Raw genomic sequence first — 13,303 nt, forward strand, 5'->3', positions numbered from 1 at the left:
GTGTGAGCGCTGTTGGTTACCGCTGGGTCTTTATATAAAAGCAGTCAGTGGATAGAGCAGTTGGAGTCTGTCAGTCGCAGTAAAGTAATGTGCCACACACGCGTATACACACACACCGAAGCCAAATGGCAGCGGAGCCAAATGGCACCGTAAAACCCAAGAGAGACTAGAGAGAGATCAGAGCATCCATGGCAGCAGTATGGGGTTGCTATGGACATGGCATGGTGTTGCTATTACTGCCCGTTCGCGTGCCGGGGGGGGAGTTTGGCACAGCATAAGATATAGAGCCCAAAAGAGCATGGAATGGAGTGGTAGTGGAAAGGATGGTGGTTGGTTTGGAAAGAGGGTGGGGGTAGTGTGGAGGGGGTTAGAATGAATATTAAACTATTCTAAATTGACTTCAAGGGTTAGCAAGGTCACCAGTGACTGGCAAGGCACTTTGAAAATACTATTTTCAGGTGGGTGTGTGTGTATGTGTATGTGTGTGTGTGTGTGTGCGTGTGCGTGTTTGTGTGTGTGTGTGTGTGTGTGAGTGAGTGTGTGTGTAGTCAATTCACTCTGCTGTTTCCTGTAACACAGTGTCCTCCTGACCCATCACCCTGTTTCTCTTCCGTTAGAGAAAGAGTTCACACGTGTGTGTGTGTCTATCCGTTCGTTAATTTTGCTGGCAGCTTGTGTAACACACACACACACACAGGTATACTGAATATCCAAGCTTCCCTCTTGACGCGGGCCAGTGAAGGGGGAGGATGCTGCCAAATGTTTTTAGAGAGAGAGCGAGAGCGAGAGCGAGAGCGAGCGAGAGAGAGAGAGAGAGAAATGCTATAGATGGAAGGACAGTAGTGTGGAAATCTATTAGGCAACAACAAATTCAATCCCTTCTAGACAATTTCCTGGACAAAATGTTTCACTGTAATAGTGAAGGTGTAAACTTGGCAGTAGAAAACCTAAACAGTATATTTGACCTCTCAGCTTCACTATCAAATCTACAAATGTCAAGCAGACAAACTAAGAAAATTGACAACAATGACAAATGGTTTGATGAAGAATGCAAAAGCCTAAGAAAGAAATTGAGAAACCTATCCAACCAAAAACATAAAAACCCAGAAAACCTGAGCCTACGCCTTCACTATGGTGAATCACTAAAACAATACAGAAATACACTACGGAAAAAGAAGAAGTAACAGAACGTCAGAAATCAGCTCAATGTTACTGAAAAATCCATAGAATCGAACCACTTCTGCGAAAATTGGAAAACAAACAATAACACGAAGAGTTATCTATCCAAAACGGAGATGTATGGATAAACCACTTTGCCAATCTTTTTGGCCCTATAAAAAAGAACAAACAGCAAAAACATAAACATGATCAAATAAAAATCTTAGAATCAACTATTAAAGACTACCAGAACCCACTGGATTCTCCAATTACATTGAAAGAACTACAGGACAAAATACAAACCCTCCAACCCAAAAAGGCCTGTGTGTCACGATCGTTGAACGGAGTAGACCAAGGCGCAGCATGATGAGCGAACATACTTTATTTTCCAAAGTGATAACACGAACAAAACAATAAACGATAACGTGACGTCCTAGGTTAAACACAACCAGCACGGAACAAACCAAAAGGAACAAGATCCCACAACTACTGTGGGTAAACTGGCTGCTTAAGTATGGCTCCCAATCAGAGACAACAAGCAACAGCTGATACTCGTTGCCTCTGATTGAGAACCATACTGGCCAACCTAGAAAACACAACTCTAGAATACCGACATAGAACAAGAACACATAGAATCTACACACCCTGGCTCAACATATAGAGTCCCCAGAGCCAGGGTGTGACAGTACCCCCCCCCCAAAGGCGCGGACTGCGACCGCGCCTCAACATAAACCAAACGGGGGGGGGCTGGGTGGGCATTCCTCCTCGGAGGCGGTTCCGGCTCTGGGCTTGCCCACCACCCTCCAATAATCCCCCCGTAGCGCCCCTGGTCCGGTCTGGCCCCGCTGGCTGGAGCTGGACTGGACATCGTAGGAGCGGATTGCTTAAGCTCCGGTGTGGAGCAGCTGACCGGTACCTGACCAGGCACCGGTGAACCAGGCGCGGGTTGTGCCCGGACTGACGACGCGCACCCCCTGGCTTGGTGCGTGGAGCAGGAACGGGCGGACCGGGCTGACGATGCGCACCCCTGGCTTGTGCGTGGGCAGCAACGGGCGGACCGGGCTGACGATGCGCACCCCTGGCTTGGTGCGTGGAGCAGGACCCGGGCCGACCGGGCTGACGATGCGCACCCCTGGCTTGGTGCGTGGAGCAGCAACGAGCCGGACCGGGCTGACGATGCGCACCCCTGGCTTGGTGCGTGGAGCCGGAACGGGCCGTACCGGGCTGACAATGCGCACCCCTGGCTTGGTGCGTGGAGCAGGAATGGGCCGGACCGGGCTGACGATGCGCACCCCTGGCTTGGTGCGTGGAGCAGCAACGGGCCGGACCGGGCTGACGATGCGCACCGTAGGCTTGGTGCGAAGGGCAGGAACAAGCCGGGCCGGGCTGGCGACGCGCACCGTAGGCTTGGTGCGAGGGGCAGGAACAGGCCGGGCCGGGCTGGCGACGCGCACCGGAGGCTTGGTGCGAGTGGCAGGAACAGGCCGGGCTGGGCTGGCGACGCGCACCGTAGGCTTGGTGCGAGGAGCAGGAACAGGCCGGGCCGGGCTGTGGAGACGGATAGGAGGCCTGGAGTGAAGAGCTGCCACAACCCGTCCTGGCTGAATGCCTACCTTCACACACTCTGTGTGAGGCATCAGCACAGGACGTACAGGGCTGTGTACCCGTACTGGCATAACAGCACGTGACACTGGCGCAGGATATCCGGGACCGAGGAGAGGCACTGGAGGCCACGAGTGCTGAGCCGGCACACTCCGTCCTGGCTGCATGCCCACCTTCGCACGACACGTGCGGGGTGCTCGCACAGGACGTACCGGACTGTGCCGGACCACTCGTGGCACAGTACGCAGCTCCGCATACCCCGGAACCTGCCCAGTCTCATGCTGCCATGCCTGAGTACGGGGAGTTGGCTCTGCTCTCCATCCAGGCTCCGCCAACCTGCCTTCTGGCCCCCCAAACCCGGTGGCCTCATCTCCTAATCTCCCAATTCGCCCTGTGGCAGCCTCCTGCTGCCCAGTCGCCCATGCCGTGTGCCCCCCCCTAAAAAATGTTTTGGGTTGCCTCTCGTCCGTCCGACGATGACACTGTTGACGCCGTTGCTCCTCTCTCGCCAGGGCCTTAACCTTAGCCCATGGCCCTTTTCCCCCGAGCATGTCCTCCCTGGACCACAATTGGCCCACCTGGGCCATCGCCAACCTCTCCAGCTCCTTACCCGGCGCTTCCTCCCATGTCCAGGCTGCCTGCTCCTGGACACGCTGCTTGGTCCTGGTATGGTGGGATCTTCTGTTACGATCGTTGAACGGAGTAGACCAAGGCGCAGCGTGATGAGCGAACATACTTTATTTTCCAAAGTGATAACACGAACAAAACAATAAACGATAACGTGACGTCCTAGGTTAAACACAACCAACACGGAACAAACCAAAAGGAACAAGATCCCACAACTACTGTGGGTAAACTGGCTGCTTAAGTATGGCTCCCAATCAGAGACAACAAGCAACAGCTGATACTCGTTGCCTCTGATTGAGAACCATACTGGCCAACCTAGAAAACACAACTCTAGAATACCGACATAGAACAAGAACACATAGAATCTACACACCCTGGCTCAACATATAGAGTCCCCAGAGCCAGAGTGTGACACTGTGGGGTTGATGGTATCCTAAATGAAATGATAAAATATACAGACCACAAATTCCAATTGGCTATACTTAAACTCTTTAACATCATCCTCGGATCTGGCATATTCCCCAATATTTGGAACCAAGGACTGATCACCCCAATCCAAAGAAGTGGAGACAAATTTGACCCCAATAACTACCATGGGATATGTCCTGCTATACAAATTGATGTTAAATGGTGTTGGGGGGAAAACATATGACATTATAAAATCCATGTACACAAACAACAAGTGTGAGGTTAAAATGGGCAAAAAACACACACATTACTTTCCACGGGGCCATGGGGTGAAACAGGGATGCAGCTTAAGCCCCACCCTCTTCAACATATACATCAACGAATTGGCGAGGGCACTAGAACAGTGTGCAGCACCCGGCCTCACCCTACTAGAATCTGAAGTCAAATGTCTACTGTTTGCTGATGATCTGGTGCTTCTGTCCCCAACCAAGGAGGGCCTACAGCAGCACCTAGACTTTTGCACGGATTCTGTCAGACATGGGCCCTGACAGTAAATCTCAGCAAGACAAAAATAATGGTGTTCCAAAAAAGCTCCAGTTGCCAGGACCACGAATACAAATTCCATCTAGACACCGTTGCCCTAGAGCACACAAAAAAATGATACATACCTCAGCCTAAACATCAGCGCCACAGGTAAAATCCACAAAGCTGTGAATGATCTGAGAGGCATGAAGGGCCTTCTATGCCATCAAATGGAACATAAAATTTGACATACCAATTAGGATTTGGCTAAAAATACTTGAGTCAGTTATAGAACCCATTGCCCTTTACGGTTGTGAGGTCTGGGGTCCACTCACCAACCAAGAATTCACAAAATGGGACAAACACCAAATTGAGATATCCTCCGTGTACAATGTAAAACACCAACTAATGCATGCGGAGCAAAATTAGGCCAATACCCTCTAATTATCACAATCCTGAAAGTATCCATTCAATTTTACAACCACCTAAAAGGAAGTGATTCCCAAACCTTCCATAACAAAGCCATCACCTACAGAGAAATGAACTTGGAGAAGAGTCCCTTAAGCAAGCTGATCCTGGGGCTCTGTTCACAAACACAAACAGACCCCACAGAGCCCCAGGACAGCAACACAATTAGACCCAACCAAATCATGAGAAAACAAAAAGAGAATTACTTGACACATCGGAAAGAATTAACAAAAAAACTGAGCAAACTAGAATACTATTTGGCCCTAAACAGAGAGTACACAGTGGCAGAATACCTGACCTCTGTGACTGACCCAAAATTAAGGAAATATTTGACTATGTACAGACTCAGTGAGCATAGCCATGCAATTGAGAAAGGCCGCCGAAGGCAGACCTTGCTCTCAAGAGAAGACAGGCTATGTGCACACTGTTCAGAAAATGAGGTGGAAATTGAGCTGCACTTCCTAACTTCCTGCCAAATGTATGACCATATTAGAGACACATATTTCCTTCAGATTTCACAGACCCACAAAGAATTAGAAAACAAATCCAATTTTGATAAACTCCCATTTCTATTGGGTGAAATACCACAGTATGCAATCACAGCAGCAAGATTTGTGACCTGTTGCCACAAGAAAAGGGCAACCAGTGAAGAACAAACACCATTGTAAATACAACCTATATTTATGTTTATTTATTTTCCCTTTTGTACTTTAACTATTTACAACACGGTATATAGACATAATATTACACTTGAAATGCGTTTATTCTTTTGGAACTTTTGTGAGTGTAATGTTTACTGTTAATTTTTATTGTTTATTTCACTTTTGTTTATTATCTATTTCACTTGCTTTGGTAATGTTAACAAATGTTTCCCATGCTAATAAAGCCCTTAAATTGAAATTGAATTGAAGAGAGAGAGAGAGAGAGAGAGAGAGCAGTTTTTTTATTGAATCCTATTTCACAGCATGTGTTATGAAAGCATTTTGCTGTTCCTTTCCCCTCTCTTCTATCTCCCCTATTTCTTCTCTCTATCTCTCTCTCTCTCTCTCTCTCTCTCTCTCTCTCTCTCTCTCTCTCTCTCTCTCTCTCTCTCTCTCTCTCTGTCTCCCTGTCTCTCTCTCACTCTCTCTGCCTCTCTCTCTCTCTCTCTCTCTGCCTCTCTCTCTCTCTCTCTCTCTCTCTCTCTCTCTCTCTCTCTCTCTCTCTCTCTCTCTCTCTCTCTCTCTCTCTCTCTCTCTCTCTCTCTCTCTCTCTCTCTCTCTCTCTCTCTCTCTCTCTCTCTCTCTCTCTCTCTCTCTCTCTCTCTCTCTCTCTCTCCCTCTCTCTCTCTCTCTCTCGCTCTCTCTCTCTCTCTCTCTCTCTCTCTCTCTCTCTCTCTCTCTCTCTCTCTCTCTCTCTCTGTCTCCCTGTCTCTCTCTCTCACTCTCTCTGCCTCTCTCTCTCTCTCTGCCTCTCTCTCTCTCTCTCTCTCTCTCTCTCTCTCTCTCTCTCTCTCTCTCTCTCTCTCTCTCTCTCTCTCTCTCTCTCTCTCTCTGTCTCCCTCTCTCTGCCTCTCTCTCTCTCTCTCTGCCTCTCTCTCTGCCTCTCTCTGCCTCTCTCTCTCACTCTCTCTCTCTCTATGCCCCTCTCTCTCTCTCTCTGCCTCGCTCTCTCTCTGCCGCTCTCTCTCTCTCTGCCTCTCTCTCGCTCTCTCTCTCTCTGCCTCTCTCTCTCTCTGTCTCTCTCTCTCTCTCTCTCTCTCTCTCTCTATTTCTCTGTCTTTCCCTCTTGCTCTCTATTTCGCTCTTTATTCCCCTCTGTTTTTCTCTTCCTCTCAGCCTCTTTCTCTCTCTCTGTCTTTCTCTCTCATCCCTATTTCCGTCTCTTTCTATCTCTCACAGTCTGTCACATTGCCCGCTGTATGACTCAGAGTCTGGAATATTCCTCCTTCCTAGTGATGGAGGGGTGTTGTTTCTGAGGAATGTAACCCTGCATGCCAGGAGCATCGCAGCGCACCGAGAGAGAGAGAAATAGAGGGAAAGAGAGAGAGAGAGGGACGGGGAACAGAAGGAGAGCAGCCCGAAAGTGGACGAGGGGCGCTACAATAGCGAGCCAGCCAGGAGAGGAGAGTAGAGGACGAAGACGGGGAAAAGAAGAGAGAGGGTAGACGACAAAACAAAGTTTTTAGTTCCAGGTCAAAATATTTTGGGTTCCATGTAGAACCCTCTGTGGAAAAGGTTCTACATGGACCCAAAAAGGGTTCTACCTGGACCAAATAGGGTAATTCAAAGGGTTTTCCTATAGGGAGAGCCGTACAACCCATTTACGTTCGAGATATCACTATTTTTTTCAGAAGAGTGTAGCCCAACAAACAGGTGTAGACACTATGCAACACTTTGTCTTCAACTTGTCTTGACAAACAGATGTGGGATAATCCACCAATGAGAAGGCAGAGACAGAGACACACCCTCCCACGTCATATGAAGGGAACCTGTGTCGGTGTGTGAGAGAGACCGACTGGTTGTCCTTATATGTTCATGGAACTGACACACACTCATATACATTACATAGTCACACACATATACATGCACAGACACACACGCACACAGACATGCTAATAAATACATAGCTGTATGAATGAGCGAAAGGGAGAGAGAGAGAGAGAGAGAGAGAGAGAGAGAGAGAGAGAGAGAGAGAGAGAGAGAGAGAGAGAGAGAGAGAGAGAGAGAGAGAGAGAGAGAGAGAGAGAGAGAGAGAGAGAGAGAGAGAGAGAGAGAGAGTGAGAGAGAGAGAGAGAGATAGAGAGAGAGAGAGAGAGAGAGAGCGAGAGAGAGAGAGAGAGAGAGAGAGAGAGAGAGAGAGAGAGAGAGATGCGAGAGAGAGAGAGAGAGAAAGAGCGCAGGATGCCTGAAAGTCACAGTCCGCTCCGAGGAACCATAATAACACATAATAATAAAATGGCTAATATTATTACTATAACAGTAGATGGAATAAAAAATGGACATACAGGGAGAAAATTGGGTACAAGAGTTGTATTGGTAGTTTCTAATCTTCTAGGCAGTAAACTCCCTGACTTTTGCTAGCGCTAGCTTTAGCTCAGCACCACAGAGTATTATGCAGGTCCCATGACTGAGTTATTGCGCCGTCTGTTTTTCTTTCTTTCTGCCTTTTCTGTTGCCTTTGGCTTTGGCTCTGGCTCTCGGGTCTCTCGTTCCCTGCCCTGCGGCGACGTGATATAAGGAAAAAGCGAGGGATGACAGGACGAAGGGATGAGAGGAAATGGAGGGACGTGTAAGGAGGGAAGAGGACGGGGGCGGCTTACCTTGCGTTTCTCTCAACCGAGCGTTGAAGAGTAGATGGTGGAATGTGATGTGTGTGGGCGTCAGTGAGGTGTAAATTTCAGGTGGGTCCTTTTGCTCCTCTCCTCCTTCAGCCACGCATGTTTCCCGGAGAAATTAGGATGGTATCAGATCAGTCAATATCAAAGCAACAAAAAGGAATTTCAAAAAAGAAAAATACCTTAGCAATGCCTCTTTTAAAGCTGAGTTTGTTTACATGTGCAGAGGAAGGGGGGGGGACTACAACAACAACAGAAAAAAACAAATATTTTCACAAACTGCAGGTGGAACAAATTGTATTTTTCTTTCTGTTCTTTGTCTCTCTGGAGGAAATGTAGTCCAGTGCTTCTGCAGAGAGTGAGCGAGTGAGAGAGAGAGACTGAGAGAGGGACAGAGAGAGAGAGAGAGAGGTAGGGGGAAACGTCTATGCCGTCTTCAGGCTGACTAAAAGTGGGTCTGAGGCGCACCTTCTGAATCTCAGCGCTCTCACACTCCAGGGTGGAAAGTAGGAGGGAAGGAGAGAGAGAGAGAGAGAGAGAGAGAGAGAGAGAGAGAGAGAGAGAGAGAGAGAGAGAGAGAGAGAGAGAGAGAGAGAGAGAGAGAGAGAGAGAGAGAGAGAGAGAGAGAGAGAGAGAGAGAGAGAGAGAGAGAGAGAGAGAGAGAGAGAGAGAGAGAGAGAGAGAGAGAGAGAGAGAGAGAGTAAAGAGGCAGGCAGTACAGGCAGGCAGGTAGGCAGTACAGGCAGGCAGGCAGGCAGGGTATTCTAGTCGACTTGGCTGAGAGGTAAGTGCAGTGAGTCCAGCCAGTGCAGTCCCACTCCCACAGCTTATAACTAGGAGCTGTGCACCTCCCAGGTCCAATCTCCTCACCCTAGCTTTACTCTGCGCTCCCTCTCTCACTTCAGGCTTATTTTGGGAAAAGAGAGTCAGGATTGTTCCTTGGGTTCCCTGCCATACAAAAGACAAGTGTGTGAGGGTGGATAGAATGAGGTAGGACGGAGAAGGGGAGTGGGCAAGATGGGATGGGGTAGCAGCACAGAGAGGGGTGGGGTAAGGGGAGGGAGGTAGGGAGGGAGGAAGGGGGGATTTGGAAGCTTATATTGCCCCCTTTCTTTACCCTCCCTTCCTCAATCCCTCCATTACACCCTCCCTCCCGCTCTCCTTCACAGAAAGCTCACAGCCCTTTCTCCATTACTTTTCAAGCTCTTATTTTCCCACTTTGGATACAAATACAGCAGGCAAACATGAGGCTACACACACACACACACACACACCTACTGGAGAGTGTTGGCACAAGAGTTGCCATAGAGGTTTAACGCTCAACAGCTTTCCACTCACCTCAAAAACTCTCTGTCTTCTCTTTTGTTATATATTAGCATAGGTCAAAGACCAAGATTAGTCAAGTAGTTGAATCAGGTTCCCAAATTTTCCCAGAATGTCAGGTTTTCCAGGATTCCAGAATTCCTGCTTATTCTCTCCTCATTCCGCAAACCTTCTAATCGGGATTTCTGGAAAATCTTTAAAAGCCAGGCATGTCACATGATTGCGCAAAACACAGGGCCCTAATTTGTGGGTGTGTGTCATGTAAGGTACATTAGGTACATTCACATACAAGTGGAAAAGCATTTCCGTTAGTAATAAGGGGGGTAATCATACAGCAACTTTGGGCTAATTGCTAACCATTCAATAATAGGTCTCTGGCTAGGATAACCATTCCGGGATATTTGGGCTACTGGCATAGTTGCTTATCACATTGTGGCTAATTGCTAATCATACTAATGCTAACCATTCAAGGCTAATTGAACCAAAGCTAACTGTGCATCTGCATCACTGAGTAGCTAATTGCTAATGGAACAGAGGCTAACTATTCAGGGTGAATTACACCTTGACTCAGCACAGAGCAGCTAATTGCAAATCAAACAGAGGCTTACTATTCAGAGTGCATTCTACATAGGGTTAGCATTCAGAGCTAATTGTCCATCTGTGCGTTGGCTGTGTGTTTTGGTAGTGGACCTTGAAGCCTGACTGTGGATGCATCCCAAATGGCACCCTATTTCTTATATGGTGCACTTGTTTTTGACCAAAGTAGTGAACTATAAAGGGAATAGGGTGCCATTTGGGACAGACCAGGTCTGGGTCTGCGTTTGGACGAGGTAGGGGAAAGCCGGACCTAAACTCTTCCTGAGAGACCTACTGAGACTGAACCATTGGCTCAGTCTGATCTCAGATAGGAAAAGAGGGGATTTTGTTTGAGAGAGAGACAGAGAGATAGAGACAGAGAGAGAAACAGAGAGCGAGAAACAGACAAGACAAATATAGACTTAGTGAGAAAGATAATATTTCATACAGTCGATAGTCATACCTATTTCTTTGAGGTGTTATTTTCTATTAGCTCTTTTCCAAAAATGTCTACATGCAGAGTTCAAACCCGGACCATAGACTGTCTGTCATCAAATTGCCATTCATTGAACTGTCATTTTGTTTTTCTAATAAATCTCCCTCTACCACCGTCTAATCTCTCTATGATTAAAAGGAAAAGTTGTGCTGAACTCTCCCTTCCCCTCGCATGTTGACTAGGACTGCTTTTCAGTTAAGGCATATTTGGGTAGTGATCACTAGTTTCAATGGGAGCCCAGTCTTTGAAGAGCATCATTAGGCTTCAGTGTATAATATGTTTCTACCTCCCATTTCATCTGTAATGGCAATGTTCTCTGACAAAGAGATAGAGGGATGATTAAACATGCGATGGAGGAATGGAAATATAACTGTATTTATTACAGGAATTTGACATTTCTAAAGATAATTTTACTGCTCTTATGGATCTTAAGGAGTGCTATAAAAGGGCCATTATGGTCATTATTTAAGTGTCCCAAATGGCACCATATGTCCTATGTTGTGCACTACTTTTGACCAGGCCTCTATGCCATTTGGGACGCAACATATGATGAAGAAGGACAACAAAAAAACTATTTGTTCGTTATTGGTCACGTTAAATTGAATAATCTCAGAAAAATAACCACTTTGACTAACGTCTGTGAGAGGCCGTAGTGTATGTGACTTTGAGTGAATTGCTCTCAGAGCACGTACATGGAAATTGCGGGGTGTCCAGATGCCCAATGATGATGTCATCAATAGCAGCCCTGTTTGTGGAGGTAAAGGGCCTGTGGAGTGTTAAGTCAGACCTGCCATTCATGTGCCCAGGTGTGTGTGTATTTACCCCCTCAACTTTCAATCCCCCCTCCCATATTTTGTGAATTCTATTTTTAAAATAACTCTCTAAAGAACAACACACACAACACACACCATACACACAACACACACCACACACACAACACACACCACACACACAACACACACCACACACACAACACACACCACACACGCCACACACACAACACACACCACACACACAAAACACACCACACACACAACACACACCATACACACCACACACACCCCACACACAACACACACCATACACACCACACCCCACACACACAACACACACAACACACACCACACACGCCCGAACCCGCAAATCCCCAAACCATTCACTCCTGCACAGTACCTTTCTACCATCAACAGGCCAGTCTCCAGCACAGTACCTTTCTATCATCAACAGGCCAGTCTCCAGCACAGTACCTTTCTATCATCAACAGGCCAGTCTCCAGCACAGTACCTTTCTATCATCAACAGGCCAGTCTCCTTTACAGTAACTTTCTACAGTCAACAGGCCAGTCTCCTCTCACCCACTTACAAGGTGACACATTCCCCAGAAGAGGGAAAAAACACCTGGTCGCAAGTCTGTTTTTTCCCTTCATTCCCTCCTCCCTTCCCCACCCTCTCCATTCCTCTCCATGAGCAAGCATCAAAACAAACAGTGGCGGTTTACTAACTGGAAACCCACACCATTGCATCATACAGGCTGGTTAGCTATGGATGTGCGTCAAATCCCTGAAATAACCTCTGTCGGAGAGGGCTGGCGTTGCTAATGTCTCACCTTGTACCCCACCCAGGGGTATGTAAAATGGTCCCACTATGTGCTAATTTGGGTGGTATACTCACAGGTGTGTGATTGTGTGTGTTACTGTGTATGTTTGGGTTGGGGTGTGTGTGTTTGGGTGTGGTCTGTGAGTAGTCTGTATGTGTTGGTAGTATTTGTATGGTGTGTACATGTTTATATATATTTGTGTGGTTTTAAGTAGGGGGAAGGGCCTACTTTAGGGGTGACTCAAGCTTTTTCAAGTTAAACCTCTCTTTTAGTGGTATCCATGACAAGTTTGTATTATTGAGATGCACGTCATGCAATCTTCAGTATATTGTGTAAGGTACCTTGCTGAATATCTAAAACAGTTATTTCTGGTAGAATCTGCATATTTTAGTGCTCTCAACATGTCACCCTTCGGTGACAGAGGATATAGTTAGTAATAGAGTTCAAAGGTCACCTGAGGACTGGATGGGACAGGTGTTCCTGAATATTTTTGTATCGCTGTTTTTTTCTCTCTTTTATATTCCCTCTTTACTCCTTTCTCCATTGCTCGCTCTCTTTCCCTCTTTTAAATTGTACTATTTTCTTCTCTATAAACTGTATCTTTACTGCTGCTATCTCCATCTCTTTCTCTTCTCTGTCTTTCACACTCCCTCATTTCTTCTCTCTGTATCAGCCTCTTTTCCCTCTCTCTGTTTCAGAAGGGTGGTTTGCTCTCTCAGGTGATTCTGGTCCACTTTTGCCTGCTATAACCTTACAATGGAATGCATGGCATTCACCACAGTGGTTACAAAGAGGTGGAGGAGAGAAGAGAGAGAGAGAGAGAAAAGAGGAGCGGAGGACAAAAGAGAGGAAGGGAGGAATGAGTGTAGAGGAAAATCAGAGAGGAGGAGGAAAGGAGAGAAGCAGGAGAGAAGAGGATAACACGGGACAGGTAAAGGAGGAGAGGAGTGAGAACAGGGGGAGGGAGAAAATAAAAGTGCAAAGGATCAGAGGACAGGAAGGGAGGGAAAGGAAGAAAAACAACTAGAGCAGACAAGAAAAGAAAGAAGGGAGAAAAGAGGAGGAGAGGCAGGGTCTTTTTTTTACCCACTCTGAAATTGATATACATTTCAGGGGGAAATTCCTTTGTGCTGGTCCTGGGGCTCTGCCAAGAACCCTGACTGGCATTACAGGGGCGGGGGAGAGAGAGATGAAGGGATGGGGGAGGAAGA

At 47.2% G+C, this 13,303-nt stretch overlaps 1 protein-coding gene across 3 annotated transcripts in view; it reads right to left on the reverse strand.

Moving 5' to 3' along the window:
• Nucleotides 1–8,653, reverse strand: part of LOC121586671 (collagen alpha-2(VIII) chain) — a 120,965-nt gene extending 112,312 nt beyond the window's left edge. For 2 of the 3 annotated variants that reach the window (XM_041903584.1, XM_041903583.1), the window contains exon 1: nt 8,087–8,653. The gene's annotated coding sequence lies outside the window, so the exon portion shown is untranslated. The remainder of the gene's footprint in view (nt 1–8,086) is intronic. The other variant, XM_041903585.1, reaches the window with a different exon arrangement.
• Between the last annotated feature and the right edge of the window lie 4,650 nt (nt 8,654–13,303).

The sequence above is a fragment of the Coregonus clupeaformis genome, chromosome 17 (genome assembly GCF_020615455.1).
Source record: "Coregonus clupeaformis isolate EN_2021a chromosome 17, ASM2061545v1, whole genome shotgun sequence".
NCBI classification, from domain to species: Eukaryota; Metazoa; Chordata; class Actinopteri; order Salmoniformes; family Salmonidae; genus Coregonus; species Coregonus clupeaformis.